The 15,735-nt window shown below is 50.4% G+C and overlaps 1 protein-coding gene across 1 annotated transcript in view; it reads right to left on the bottom strand.

Moving 5' to 3' along the window:
• The window catches only part of LOC137332829 (gamma-aminobutyric acid receptor subunit alpha-3-like), a 581,305-nt gene that overhangs the window by 517,928 nt on the left and 47,642 nt on the right, over positions 1 to 15,735 (bottom strand). The window lies entirely within an intron of this gene.

Raw genomic sequence — 15,735 nt, 5'->3', positions numbered from 1 at the left:
ATTGAATACAGGAGTTGGGATGTCTTGTTGAAATTGTACAAGACATTAGTAAGGCCACACTTGGAATACTGTGTACAGTTCTGGTCACCCTATTATAGAAAGGATATTATTAAACTAGAAAGAGTGCAGAAAAGATTTACTAGGATGCTACCGGGACTTGATGGTTTGACTTACAGGGAGAGGTTAAATAGACTGGGACTTTTTTCCCTGGAGAGTAGGAGGTTAAGGGGTGATCTTATAGAAGTCTATAAAATAATGAGGGGCATAGATAAGGTAGATAGTCAAAATCTTTTCCCAAAGGTAGGGGAGTCTATAATGAGGGGGCATAGATTTAAGGTGAGAGGGGAGAGATACAAAAGGGTCCAGAGGGGCAATTTTTTCACTCAAAGGGTGGTGAGTGTCTGGAACGAGCTGCCAGAGGCAGTAGTAGAGGCGGGTACAATTTTGTCTTTTAAAAAGCATTTGGACAGTTACATGGGTAAGATGGGTATAGAGGGATATGGGCCAAGTGCAGGCAATTGGGACTAGCTTAGTGGTATAAACTGGGCGACATGGACATGTTGTAACTTCTATGATTCTATGATTCTATAAGGCGGCTCACCACCACCTTCTCAAGGGCAATTAGGGATGGGCAATAAATGCTGGCCTCGCCAATGGCGCCCACATCCCATGAACGAATAAAAAAAAAGTCACCAGTTCCCTCACCCTGATTTACCCATCTTCTCACCACAATGACAACATCACTCACCCAACTTCTCACCATAACCTTAAACAGGGGGCCGTGAATCAGGATGCAGCAGTGAGGAGAGACAGGGTTCATATGAAACTCGGAGGGACAGAGCAACAGAACAAAGAATAGTGTGGAAAGAGCAGGAATTAGATGGAGTAAAGGAGCAAAGCCGACTCGCATGGTGTTGGAATGCATGTGTGTTAATCCGAGGAGCGTTACAAATAAGGTTGATGAGCTGCAGGCACAAGTTGCCACATGTGGTTTTGAAGGTTCACTCGGCTAATCCCGGGGATGAGGGGGCGGACATATGAGGAGAGGTTGAGTAGATTGGGACTCTACTCATTGGAGTTCAGGAGAATGAGAGGCGATCTTATTGAAACATAATAGATTGTGAAGGGGCTTGATCGGGTGGATGCGGTAAGGATGTTCCCAAGGATGGGTGAAACTAGAACTAGGGGGCATAATCTTAGAATAAGGGGCTGCTCTTTCAAAACTGAGATGAGGAGAAACTTCTTCACTCAGAGGGTGGTAGGTCTGTGGAATTTGCTGCCCCAGGAAGCTGTGGAAGCTACATCATTAAATAAATTTAAAACAGAAATGGACAGTTTCCTGGAAGTAAAGGGAATTCGGGGTTATGGGGAGCGGGCTGGAAATTGGACATGAAGCTGAGTTCGGATCGGTCAATGCCCTGTGGGTGGCGGAGAGGGCCCAGGGGCTGTGTGGCCGGGTCCTGCTCCTACTTCTTGTGTTCTTTAGATTTGAGGTTAGGATCAGATCAGCCATGATTTTATTGAATGGCGGAGTAGGCTCGAGGGGCCGATTGGCCTACTCCTGCTCCTATTTCTTATGTTCTTATGATATATTGGCTGTGACGGAGACCTGGCTTAAACAGGGGCAGGAATGGGAACTAAACGTTCCCGGCTACAATATATTCAGGAGGGATGGGGAAGGAAAAATGACAGGGGTGGGGCGGAGATGGCAGTTTTGATCAAGGATAATATCACAGCTCTACAGAGGGACGATATACCAGAGGGTTCAAAGACTGAATCTATTTGTTTCGAGTTAAGGAACAGAAAAGGAGCTGTTACATTGCTGGGGTTTACTATAGACCCAAAAATAGTGAGAAGGAGATAGAGGAGCAAATCTGTGGGCAAATTTCAGAGAAATTTAAAAATAATGGAGCAGTAAAATTAGGGGACTTTAATTACCCTAATCTAGACGGGAAAAACAGAGTAAAGGGTAAAGAATTCCTAAAATGTGTCCAGGAGAACTTTCTTAATCAATATGTTTCCAGCCCAATGAGGAAGGAAGCAGTGCTGGATCTAATTCTGGGGAATGAAGTAGGGCAATGAAATGTGTTTCAGTGGGAGAACTTCTGGGTAATAGTGATCATAATATAATCAGGTTTAAAGTAGTTATGGAAAGGGACAAAAAAAAATCAATAGCCAACTGGGAGAGAGCCCATTTCAGTGATTTAAGAAGGGATCGAGCACAGGTGGACTGGAAACAAAGATTGGCCAAGAAAACAGTAAATGAGCAATGGCAGGTCTTCAAGGCGGAGATAGTTCAGGTACAAACCAATATTCCCATAATGAGGAAAGATAAGGCATCCAAGGCTAGAGTTCCCTGGATGACAAAGGAAATAGAGGTTAAAATAAAACAGGAAAAGGAGGTTTATGACAAATGTCAGGTATGGAATACAGTCGAAAACCAGGCAGAATACAGAGTGTGCAGGGGGGAAATTGAAAAAGGATATGAGAAGGGCAAAGAGAGAGTGTGAGAAAAGATTAGTGGGTTACATAAAAGGAAACTCAAAAATCATTTATAAACATTGAAATAGTGAAAGGATAGTTCGAGGAATGGTGGGGCCGATTAGGGACAAAGGAGGAAATCTCGTGGAGGCAGAGAGCATGAGTGAGGAACTGAATAAGGACTTTGCATCTTCACAGAAGAGGATGAGGTTAATGTCACAGTAGAGGGGGAGGGGGGAGAGATATTGGATGGGATAAAAATAGATAGAAAGGAGGTGCTAAATAATTTGGCATCACTCAAAGTTAACAAGTCACCTGGTCCAGAGGGGATGTATCCCAGGTTACTGAGGGAAGCTAGGGTGGAGATAGCAGAAGCTCTGACAAACAATCTTTCAATAATCCTTGGATATGGGAGTGGGGCCAGAGGACTGGAGGATTGCAAATGTTACATTCCTGTTCAAAAAAGGGGAGAGGGATAAACCTGGAAACTACAGGCCAATCAGTCTAATGTCAGTGGTGGGAAAACTACTCGAGACCACTGTCAAGGACAAAATTAATTCTCACTAGGAGAAGCACGGGTTAATAAGGAACAGCCAGCATGGATTTGTTAAAGGCAAATCATGTCTGACTAACTTAGAATCATAGAATCATAGAATGGTTACAGCACAGAAGGAGGCCATTCCAACCATCGAGCCTGTGCCAGCTCTTGTTTGATCTTCTGACATATCTGTTGAATGTGGCTCAAATGGGTCAAAGATAGAGGTTCTGCTGAGGGAGTTTGAGCAGCTAGGGACTAAATTAAAAAGGCAGAACCACAAAGTTGATAATCTCTGGATTATTACCTGAGCCACGAGCAAATTGGCATTGTCAATAGGATCAGAGAGATGAATGCGTGGCTCAAAGATTGGTGTGGGAGAAGTGGGTTTCGATTCATGGGGCACTGGCACAGTACTGGGGAAAGAGGGAGCTGTTCCTTTGGGACAGGCTTCACCTGAACCATGCTGGGACCAGAGTTCTCGCGAATCAAATAACTAGGGAGGTAGACAGGGCTTTAAACTAAATAAGGTGGGGGAGGGTCCCAGTGGAGAGAAATCTAGAATGCTAAAGGGAAAAGACAAGGAAGCAGTGCAGGAAAGTGACTGGGGTAAGGATAACCAGATTGTGTCAGGAAGGGACAGAGCGTACAAACAAAAGACAACAAATAGGGTCCGGGTAAGAAAAAATGGTAATAAGACAAATAGGGCCATAGTACAAAAAAATGTTAACAAGACTAATCTAAAGGCACTGTATCTGAGTGCATGAAGCATTCGTAATAAGGGAGACGAGTTAACAGCGCAAATAGATGTAAACGGATACGACATAATTGCGATTACGGAGAATTGGCTGCAGGGTGACCAAGGCTGGGAGCTGAATATCCAAGGGTATTCGATATTTAGGAAGGCAAAAAGGAAAAGGAGGTGGGGTGGCATTGTTCGTAAAGGATGAAATCAGAGCAATAGTGAGAAAGGATATTGGCTCAGAAAATCAAGGTGTAGAATCAGTCTGGGTGGAGTTAAGAAGCACCAAGGGGCAGAAAACACTGGTGGGAGTTGTCTATAGGACTCCAAACAGTAGTGGTAATGTTGGGGATGGCATCAAACAGGAAATTAGAGATGCATATAACAATCATGGGTGACTTTAATCTATATATAGACTGGCCAAACCAAATTAGCAATAACACTGTGGAGGATGAAATCATGAAATGTGTGTGAGATGGTTTTTTAGACCAGTACATTGAGGAGCCAACCAGGAAACAGGCTATCTGAGATTGGATATTGTGCAATGAGAAGGGGTTAATTCATAATCTTGTTGTGCGGGGTCCTTTCGGGAAGAGTGACCATAACATGATAGAATTCTTCATTAAGATGGAAAGTGAAGTAGTCCAATCCGAAACTAGGGTCCTAAATCTAAACAAAGGAAACTACGAAGGTATGAGGAGTGAGTTGGCTATGATAGATTGGGAAGCTTCATTAAAAGGCATGACGGTGGATAGACAACGGCTAACATTTAAGGAATGAATGCATGAATTGCAACAATTATACATTCCTTTCTGGTGCAAAAACACAAAAGGAAAAGCGGCACAACCATGGCTAACAAAAGAAATTAAGGATAATATTAGATCCAAAGAGGAGTCATATAAAGTTGCCAGAAAAAGTAGCAAGCCTGAGGATTGGGGGCAGTTTAGAATTCAGCAAAAAAGGACCAAGAGATTGATTAAGAGGGGAAAAATAGAGTCTGAGAGTAAACTTGCAAGGAATGTAAAAGTGGACTGTAAAAGCTTCTACAAGTATATAAAAAGAAAAAGATTAGTGAAGACAAATGTAGGTCCCTAGAGTCAGAAACGGGAGAATTTATAATGGGGAACAAGGAAATGGCAGAGAAATTAAACAAATACTTTGGTTCTGTCTTCACGGAAGAGGACACAAATAACTTCCCAGAAATGCTAGGGAACTAAGAGACTAGTGAGAAGGAGGAATTAAAGGAAATTAGTATTAGTAAAAAAATAGTGCTGAAGAAATTAATGGGACTGAAAGCTGATAAATCCCCAGGGCCTGATAATCTGTATCCCAGAGTACTGAAAGAGGTAGCCATGGAAACAGTGGATGCATTAGTTGTCATCTTCCAAAATTCTATAGATTATGGAACAGTTCCTGCAGATTGGAGGGTGGCAAATGTAAACCCACTATTTAAAAAAGGAGGGAGAGAGAAAACAGGGAACTACAGACCAGTTAGCCTAACATCTGTAGTAGGGAAAATGCTAGAGTCTATTGTAAAGGATGTGATAACAGGACACTTAGAAAATATCAACAGGATTAGACAAAGTCAACATGGATTTACAAAAGGGAAATCATGTTTGACAATCCTACTGGAGTTTTTTGAGGATGTAACTGGTAGGAGAGATAAGGGAAAACAAATGGATGTGGTTTATTTGGATTTTCAGAAAGCCTTTGATAAAGTCCCACATAAGAGGTTAGTGTGAAAAAATAAAGCACATGGGATTGGGGGCAATATACTGGCATGGATTGAAAATTGGTTAACAGACAGAAAACAACAAGTAGGAATAAATGGATCTTTTTCGGAGTGGCAGGCAGTGACTAGTGGGATAACCCTGGGATCAGTGCTTGGGCCCCAGCTATTCACAATGATTTGGATGAGGGAAGCAAATGTAATATTTCCAAGTTTTCTGACAACACAAAACTAGGTGGGATTGTGAGTTGTGAGGAGGATGCAAAGAGGCTTCAAGGTGATTTAGACAAGTTGAGTGAGTGGGCAGATACATGGCAGATGCAGTAGAATGTGGATAAATGTGAAGTTATCCACTTCGGAAGGAAAAACAGAAAGGCAGAGTATTATTTAAATGGTGATAGATTGGGAAATGTTGATGTACAAAGGGACCTGGGTGTCCTTGTACACCAGTCACTGAAAGCAAACATGCAGGTGCAGCAAGCAGTTAGGAAGGCAAATGGTATGTTGTCCTTTATTGCAAGAAGATTTGAGTACAGGAGCAAGGATGTCTTACTGCAGTTATACAGGGCCTTGGTGAGACCACACCTGGAGTATTGTGTGCAGTTTTGGTCTCCTTACCTAAGAAAGGATATACTTGCCACAGAGGGAGTGCACGAAGGTTCACCAGACTGATCCCTGGGATGGCAGGACTGTCGTATGAGGAGAGATTGGGTCGACTCGGCCTGTATTCACTCGAGTTTAGAAGAATGAGAGGGGATCTCATTGAAACATATAAAATTCTGACAGGGCTAGTCAGACTGGATGCAGGGAGAATATTTCCCCTGGCTGGGGTCCAGAACGAGGGGTCACAGTCTCAGGATACAGGGTAGGACATTTAGGACTGAGATGAGGAGAAATTTCTTCACTCAGAGGGTGGTGAACCTGTGGAATTCTCTACCACAGAAGGCTGTGGAGGCCAAGTCACTGAATATATTTAAGAAGGAGCTCGATAGATTTCGAGACACAAACGGCATCAAGGGGTATGGGGAGAGAGCGGGAATATGGTATTGAGATAGAGGATCAGCCATGATCATATTGAATGGTGGAGCAGGCTCGAAGGGCCGAATGGCCTACTCCTGCTCCTATTTTCTATGTTTCTATGTTTCTTTGTAAGAGCAATCCAGTTCGTCCCATTCCCCAGTTCTTTCCCCTTCGCCCTGCAACTTTTTTTCTCTTCAAGTATTTATCCAATTCCTTTTTGAAAGCCATGATTGAATCTGCCCTTTCAGGCAGCACATTCCAGATCATAACAACTCGATGTGTAAAAAAGTTTTTCCTCGTGTCGCCTTTGTTTCTTTTGCCAATCACCTTAAATCTGTGTCCTCATTCCCAACCCTCGACCCTTCCGTCAATGGGCACGGTTTCTCTTTATTTACTTTATCTAAATCCTTCATGATTTTGAACACTTCTATCAAATCTCCTCTCAACCTTCTCTGCTCTAAGGAGAACAACCCCAGCTTCTCCAGTCTATTCATGTAACTCAAGTCCCTCATCCCTGGAACCAGTCTAGTAAATCTTTTCTGCACCCTCTCTTAGGCCTTCAGGTCTTTTGCGGTGTCCAGAACTGAACACAATACTCCAGTTGCAGTTGAACCAGTGTTTTATAAAGGTTCAACATAACCTCCTTGCTTTTGTACTCTATGCCTCTATTTATAAAACTGAGGATCTCGTATGCTATTTTAAACCGCTTTCTCAATCTGTCCTGCCACCTTCAAAGATTTGTGCACATATATTCCCAGATCTCTCTGTTCCTCTACCCCTTTTAGAGTTGTTCCCTTTAGTTTATATTGCCTCTCCTCGTTCTTCCTACTAAAATGTATCACTTTGCATTTCTCTGCGTTAAATTTAATCTGCCACGTGTCCGCCCATTCCATCAGTCTGTCTCTCTCCTCTTGAAGTCTATCACTATTCTCCTCACTGTTTACTACAGTTCCAAGTTTTGAAATTTTGCCCTGTACACCCAAGTCCAAGTCATTAATATATATCAAGAAAAGCAGTGGTCCCAGCACCGACCCCTGGGGAACACCACTGTACACCTCCCTCCAGTCTGAAAAACAACCGTTCACCACTACTCTCTGTTTCCTGTCACTTGTCCAATTTTGTATCCATGCTGCCACTGCCCCTTTTATCCCATGGGCTTCAACTTTTCTGACAAGCCTATTATGAACATTATCAAACACCTTTTGAAAGTCCATATACACCACATCAACCACATTGCCCTCATCTACCCTCTCTGTTACCTCATTTAAAAACTCTATCAGGTTAGTTAAACACGATTTGCCTTTAATAAATCCGTGCTGGCTTTCCTTTATAAATCCACACTTGTCCAAGTGGCTGTTAATTTTGTCCCGGATTATCGTTTCTAAAAGTTTCCCAACTTCCGAGGTTAAACTGACTGGCCTGTAGTTGCTGGGTTTATCCTTACACCCTTTTTTGAACAAGGGTGTAACATTTGTAATTCTCCAGTCCTCTGGCACCACCCCTGTATCTAAGGATGTTTGGAAGATTATGGCCAGAATCTCCGCAATTTCCACCCTTACTTCCCTCAGCAACCTAGGATGCATCCCATCCGGACCGGGTGACTCATCTACTTTAAGTACAGCTAGCCTTTCTAGTACCTCTTTATCAATTTTTACCCCATCCAGTATCTCAACTATCTCCTCTTTTACTGAGACTCTGGTACCATCTTCTTCCTTGGTATAGACAGATGCAAAGTACTCATTTAGTACCTCGGCCATCCCCTCTGCCTCCATGCGTAGATCTCCTTTATGGTCCCTAATTGACCCCACCCCTCCTCTTCCTACCCGTTTACTGTTTACATGCCTGTAGAAGACTTTTGGATTCCCTTTTATGTTGTCCACTAGTCTATTCTCATGCTCTCTCTTTGTCCCTCTTATTTACTTTTTCACTTCTCCTCTGAACTTTCTATATTCAGCCTGGTTCTCACTTGTATCATCTGATTGAGTTCTTTGATGAAGTGACAAAGAGGGTTGATGAGGGCAGTGTAGTAGATGTTGTATATATGGACTTTCAAAAGGCATTTGATAAAGTGCCATATGACAGACTTATTCGGAAAATAGAAGCACATGGGATTAAAGGGACGGTGGCAACTTGGGTACGTAATTGGCCACGGGATAGGAGGCAGAGAGTAGAGGTGAACGGATGTTTTTCTGACTGTAGAGAAGTATGTGGGGTCCCCCAGGGGGTCAGTATTAGGACCATTGCTTTTCTTGTTATATATCAATGACCTGGACTTGGGTATGGAGAGTCCAATTTCGAAGTTTGCAGATGATTCAAAACTTGGCAACATAGTGAATAGTGAGGAGGATAATAACAGACTTCAGGAGGACAGAGACAGACTGGGGGGAACGGGCAGACACGTGACAGATGCAATTTAATGCGGGTAAGTGTGAAGTGATGCACTTTGGGAGGAACGACATGGAGAGACAGTATAATCGAAATGGGACTATTTTGGTTATATTACAAAACTGTTTCCTCCGGCAAGTGGGTCGGTAACCAGAGGTAACAGATTTAAAATAATTGGCAAAATCACTAGGGGGGGGAAATGAGGAGTAATTTTTTTCACACAGGGTTGTTCTGATCTCGAATGCACTTCCTGAAAGGGTGGTGGAAGCAGATTCCATAGGAACTTTCAAAAGGCAATTAAAGAGGACTAATTTTTTTTTTATTCGTTCATGGGATGCGGGCGTCGCTGGCGAGGCAAGCATTTATTGCCCATCCCTAATTGCCCTTGAGAAGGTGGTGGTGAGCCGCCTTCTTGAACCGCTGCAGTCCGTGTGGTGACGGTTCTCCCACAGTGCTGTTAGGAAGGGAGTTCCAGGATTTTGACCCAGCGACGATGAAGGAACGGCCGATATATTTCCAAGTCCGGGATGGTGTGTGACTTGGAGGGGAACGTGCAGGTGGTATTGTTCCCATGTGCCTGCTGCTCTTGTCCTTCTAGGTGGTAGAGGTCGCGGGTTTGGGAGGTGCTGTCGAAGAAGCCTTGGCGAGTTGCTGCAGTGGGATGAGGAAAGGGCAGAGGAGTGGGACTAATTGGATAGCTCTTTCAATGGCCTTCTCCTGTGCTGTAATATCCTGCGGCCCCGATATTTATGGGGAGGTGGGACGGAGTTGCGGGTACATGTTAGCGGATTGCAAACCTGGAAATACCGGGAAGCTGAGGTCCTGCCGAATTTAACAGCAGGATCTCATTAGAATTGTTTTACCTTGTTTCCCGCCTGGCAGCCGGGCAGATTGAGAGGCTGACCAGAGCCGGGCAGATTGAGAGGCTGACCAGAGCCGGGCAGATTGAGAGGCTGACCAGAGCCGGGCAGATTGAGAGGCTGACCAGAGCCGGCCAGATTGAGATGCTGACCAGAGCCGGGCAGATTGAGAGGCTGACCAGAGCCGGCCAGATTGAGATGCTGACCAGAGCCGGCCAGATTGAGAGGCTGACCAGAGCCGGGCAGATTGAGATGCTGACCAGAGCCGGGCAGATTGAGAGGCTGACCAGAGCCGGGCAGATTGAGAGGCTGTGGAAGGTAGCAACTGGGGACTTCTGGGAACAGACACTGGCAATCGAGAAGATCGGGAGCTGGGGGGGTGGTGGGGGGGGGGCACGGAGCGAGGAGGGAGGGAGGGAGAGAGGGAGAAATCGCGGGGAGAGATCGTGGGAGAGAGAGATTGAGGGGAGAGATCACGGGGAGAGATTACGGGAGAGAGATCGCGGGGAGAGAGATCGAGGGGAGAGAGATCGCGGGGAGAGAGATCGAGGGGAGAGAGATCGAGGGGAGAGAGATCGAGGGGAGAGAGATCGAGGGGAGAGAGATCGCGGGGAGAGAGATCGCGGGGGAGAGAGATCGCGGGGAGAGAGATCGCGGGGGAGAGAGATCGCGGGGAGAGAGAGACCGAGGGGAGAGAGAGAGATTGCGGGGAGAGAGATCGAGGGGAGAGAGATCGAGGGGAGAGAGATCGAGGGGAGAGAGATCGCGGGGAGAGAGATTGCGGGGAGAGAGATCGCGGGAGAGAGAGATCGAGGGAGAGAGAGATCGAGGGAGAGAGAGATCGCCGGAGAGAGATTGCGGGAGGGAGAGATCGCGGGGAGAGAGATCATGGGGAGAGAGATCACGGGGAGAGAGATTGGGGGGGAGAGATCGCAGGGAGAGAGAGACCGAGGGGAGAGAGATGGCGGGAGAGAGAGATCGCGGGGAGAGAGATCGTTGGAGAGAGATCGCGGGGAGAGAGATGGGGGGGAGAGAGATCGCGGGGAGAGAGAGACCGAGGGGAGAGAGAGAGATCGCGGGGAGAGAGATGGCGGGAGAGAGAGATCGAGGGAGAGAGATGGCGGGAGAGAGAGATCGCGGGAGAGAGAGATCGAGGGAGAGAGAGATCACGGGGAGAGAGATCGCGGGGAGAGAGATTGGGGGGGAGAGAGATCGCGGGGAGAGAGAGACCGAGGGGAGAGAGAGAGATCGCGGGGAGAGAGATGGCGGGAGAGAGAGATCGAGGGAGAGAGATGGCGGGAGAGAGAGATCGAGGGAGAGAGAGATCGAGGGAGAGAGAGATCGCCGGAGAGAGAGATCGAGGGAGAGAGAGATCGAGGGAGAGAGAGATCGCCGGAGAGCGAGATCGCGGGAGAGAGAGATCACGGGAGAGAGAGATCGCGGGAGAGAGAGATCGAGGGAGAGAGATCGCGGGAGAGAGAGATCGCGGGAGAGAGAGATCGCGGGAGAGAGAGATCGAGGGAGAGAGAGATCGAGGGAGAGAGAGATCGCGGGAGAGAGAGATCGCGGGAGAGAGAGATCGAGGGAGAGAGAGATCGCCGGAGAGCGAGATCGCGGGAGAGAGAGATCACGGGAGAGAGAGATCGCGGGAGAGAGAGATCGAGGGAGAGAGATCGCGGGAGAGAGAGATCGCGGGAGAGAGAGATCGAGGGAGAGAGAGATCGAGGGAGAGAGAGATCGCCGGAGAGAGATTGCGGGAGGGAGAGATCGTGGGAGAGAGAGATCGAGGGAGAGAGAGATCGCCGGAGAGAGATTGCGGGAGGGAGAGATCGCGGGAGAGAGAGATCGAGGGAGAGAGAGATCGAGGGAGAGAGAGATCGCCGGAGAGAGATTGCGGGAGGGAGAGATCGAGGGAGAGAGAGATCGAGGGAGAGAGAGATCGAGGGAGAGAGAGATCGCCGGAGAGAGAGATCGCGGGAGAGAGAGATCGAGGGAGAGAGAGATCGCCGGAGAGAGATTGCGGGAGGGAGAGATCGTGGGAGAGAGAGATCGCGGGAGAGAGAGATCGCGGGAGAGAGAGATCGCGGGAGAGAGAGATCGAGGGAGAGAGAGATCGCCGGAGAGAGATTGCGGGAGGGAGAGATCGTGGGAGAGAGATCGCGGGAGAGAGAGATCGCGGGGAGAGAGAGACCGCGGGGAGAGAGATCGCGGGGAGAGAGAGATCGAGGGAGAGAGAGATCATGGTTGAGAGATCGCGGGAGAGAGAGATCGAGGGAGAGAGAGAGGAGAGAGAGATCGCAGGAGAGAGATCGAGGGAGAGAGAGATTGTGGAGGAGAGATCGAGGGGAGAGAGATTGTGGGGGAGAGATCGAGGGGAGAGACATCGCGAGGGAGAGAGATTGCGGGAGAGAGATCATCGGGGGGGGGAGAGATCACGGGGGAGAGATTGCGAGGGGGAGATCGCAGGGGAGAGTTCGTGGGAGAGAGTTCGTGGGGAGGGAGATCGCGGGGGAGAGAGATCGTTGGAGCGAGATATCGCGGGGAGAGATAGCGGGGGAGAGATCGCGGAGAGAGAGATTGGGGAGAGAGATCGAGGGGGAGAGAGATCGCGGGGAGAGAGAGATCGTTGGAGCGAGAGATCGGGGAGAGAGAGATCGGGGAGAGAACGCGGTGGAGAGATCGTGTGAGAGAGAGATCGCGGGAGAGAGATCACGGGAGAGAAATAGCGGGGAGAGATCGAGGGGAGAGAGATCGCAGGGGAGAGATCGCGGGGGAGAGATCGCAGGGGAGAGATCGCGGGGGAGAGATCGTGGGGGAGAGATCGCAGGGGAGAGAATGCGGGGGAGTGATCGCAGTGGAGAGATTGCGGGAGAGAGATCGCTGGGGAGAGACTGCGGGAGAGAGATCACGGGGGAGATCGCGGGGGAGAGATTGCAGGGGAGAGATCGCGGGGGAGAGATCGTGGAGGAGTGATCGCAGGGGAGAGATCGCATGGGAGAGATCGCGGGAGAGAGATCGCAGGAGAGAGATCGCGGGGGAGAGATCGCGGGGGAGTGATCGCAGGGGAGAGATCGCGGGAGAGAGATCGCGGGAGAGAGATCGCGGGGTCGAGATCGCGAAGGAGAGATCGCGAGGGAGAAAGTTTGCGGGGGAGAGTGATCGGGGGTGAGAGAGATCGCGGGGGAGCGATCGCGTGGGAGAGAGATTGCGAGGAGAGATCGAGGGGAGAGAGATCGTGGGGTGAGAGATCGTCGGGGAGAGAGATCGCGGGAGAGAAATAGCGGGGAGAGATCGAGGGGAGAGAGATCGCGGGAGCGAGAGATCGTGGAGAGAGAGATCGCGGGAGAGAGATCGCGGGAGAGAGATCGCGGGAGAGAAATAGCGGGGAGAGATCGAGGGGAGAGAGATCGCGGGAGCGAGAGATCGTGGAGAGAGAGATCGTGGGAGCGAGAGATCGTGGAGAGAGAGATCGTGGGAGAGAGATCGCGGGGGAGAGATCGCAGGGGAGAGAACACGAGAGAGAGAGATCGAGGGAGAGAGATCGCGGGGGAGAGAGATAGTGGGAGAGAGATTGGGGGAGTGAGATCATGGGGGAGAGATCGCGGGGGAGAGATCGCGGGGGAGAGATCGTGGGGGAGTGATCGCAGGGGAGAGATCGCAGGGGAGAGATCGCGGGAGAGAGATCGCAGGAGAGAGATCGCGGGGGAGAGATCGCGGGGGAGTGATCGCAGGGGAGAGATCGCGGGAGAGAGATCGCGGGAGAGAGATCGCGGGGTCGAGATCGCGAAGGAGAGATCGCGAGGGAGAAAGTTTGCGGGGGAGAGTGATCGGGGGTGAGAGAGATCGCGGGGGAGCGATCGCGTGGGAGAGAGATTGCGAGGAGAGATCGAGGGGAGAGAGATCGTGGGGTGAGAGATCGTCGGGGAGAGAGATCGCGGGAGAGAAATAGCGGGGAGAGATCGAGGGGAGAGAGATCGCGGGAGCGAGAGATCGTGGAGAGAGAGATCGCGGGAGAGAGATCGCGGGAGAGAAATAGCGGGGAGAGATCGAGGGGAGAGAGATCGTGGGAGCGAGAGATCGTGGAGAGAGAGATCGTGGGAGAGAGATCGCGGGGGAGAGATCGCAGGGGAGAGAACACGAGAGAGAGAGATCGAGGGAGAGAGATCGCGGGGGAGAGAGATAGTGGGAGAGAGATTGGGGGAGTGAGATCATGGGGGAGAGGTCGTGGGGGAGAGATCGCGGGGGAGAGATCGCGGGGGAGAGATCGCGGGGGAGAGATCGCGGGGGAGAGATCGTGGAGAGAGAGATCGTGGGAGAGAGAGATCGCGGGGAGAGATCGCAGGGGAGAGATCGTGGGGAGAGATCGCAGGGGACAGAGATCGCGGCGGAGAGATCGCGGGGGAAGATCGCGAAGGAGAGAGATCGCTGGGTAGAGCAATCGCGGGGGAGAGATCGCGGGGGAGAGAGATCGCGGGGGAGAGATCGCGGGGGATAGAGATCGCAGGAGAGAGAGATCACGGGGGATAGAGATCGCAGGAGAGAGAGATCACGGGGGATAGAGATCGCAGGAGAGAGAGATCACGGGGGATAGAGATCGCAGGAGAGAGAGATCGCGGGAGAGAGATCGCCGGTTAGGGATCGCGGGATAGAGATCGCGGGGGAGAGATAACGGGGGAGAGATCGTGTGAGAGAGAGATCGCGGGATAGATATCGCGGGGGAGAGATCGCGAGGGAGAGATCGCGAGGGAGAGAGATTGCGGGGGAGAGTGATCGGGGGGGAGAGAGATCGCTGGGGAGCGATCGCGTGGGATAGAGATTGCGGGAGAGAGATTGAGGGGAGAGAGATCGCGGGGTGAGAAATCACGGGGAGAGAGATCGTGGGGGAGAGATCGCGGGAGAGAGATCGCGGGAGAGAGATCGCGGGAGAGAGATCGCGGGGGAGAGATCGCGGGGGAGAGATCGCGGGGGAGAGATCGGTGGAGAGAGATCGCGGGAGAGAGATCACGGGGGAGATCGCGGTGGAGAGATCACGGGCGAGAGATCGCGGGAGAGAGATCGCGGGAGAGATCGCGAAGGAGAAAGGTTGCCGGGGAGAGTGATCGGGGGTGAGAGAGATCGCGGGGGAGTGATCGCGTGGGAGAGAGATCGCGGGAGAGAGAGATCGAGGGGAGAGAGATAGCGGAGAGAGAGATCGCGGGGTGTGAGATCGTCGAGGAGAGAGATCGTGGGAGAGAAATAGCGGGGAGAGATCGAGGGGAGAGAGATCGCGGGAGAGGGAGATCGCGAGGGAGAATGGTTGCGGGGGAGAGTGATCGGGGGTGAGAGAGATCACGGGGAGAGAGAGATCGTGGGAGAGAGATCGTGGAGAGAGATCGTGGGAGAGAGATCGTGGAGAGAGATCGTGGGAGAGAGATCGTGGAGAGATCGTGGGAGAGAGATCGTGAGGGAGAGAGATCATGGGAGAGAAAGATTGCGGGGAGAGAATGCGGGGAGAGAGTTCTCGGTGGAGAGATCGCGATGGAGAGAGATCGCAGAGAGATCGCGGGGGAAAGATCGCGGGGGAGAGAGATCGCAGGGGGAGAGGTCACGGGGAGAGATCACGAGAGATCGCGGGGGAGAGAGGTCGTGGGAGATCGCGAGGGAGAGATCATGAGGGAGAGAGATCGCGGGAGAGAGATAGCGGGGAGAGAAATCGCGGGGGAGAGATCGCGGGGGAGAGATCGCGGGGGAGAGATCACGGGGGAGAGAGATCGCGGGGGAGAGATCACGGGGGAGAGATCGCGGGGGAGAGATCACGGGTGAGAGAGATCGCGGGGGAGAGATCGCGGGGGAGAGATCGCGGGGGAGAGATCGGTGGAGAGAGATCGCGGATAGAGATCACGGGGGAGATCGCGGGGGAGAGATCGCGGGTGAGAGATCGCGGGAGAGAGATCGCGGGAGAGATCGCGAAGGAGAGATTGCGAGGGAGAAAGGTTGCCGGGGA

The sequence above is a fragment of the Heptranchias perlo genome, chromosome 15 (assembly GCF_035084215.1).
Source record: "Heptranchias perlo isolate sHepPer1 chromosome 15, sHepPer1.hap1, whole genome shotgun sequence".
NCBI classification, from domain to species: domain Eukaryota; kingdom Metazoa; phylum Chordata; class Chondrichthyes; order Hexanchiformes; family Hexanchidae; genus Heptranchias; species Heptranchias perlo.
This window is presented reverse-complemented; position numbering and strand designations above follow the sequence as displayed.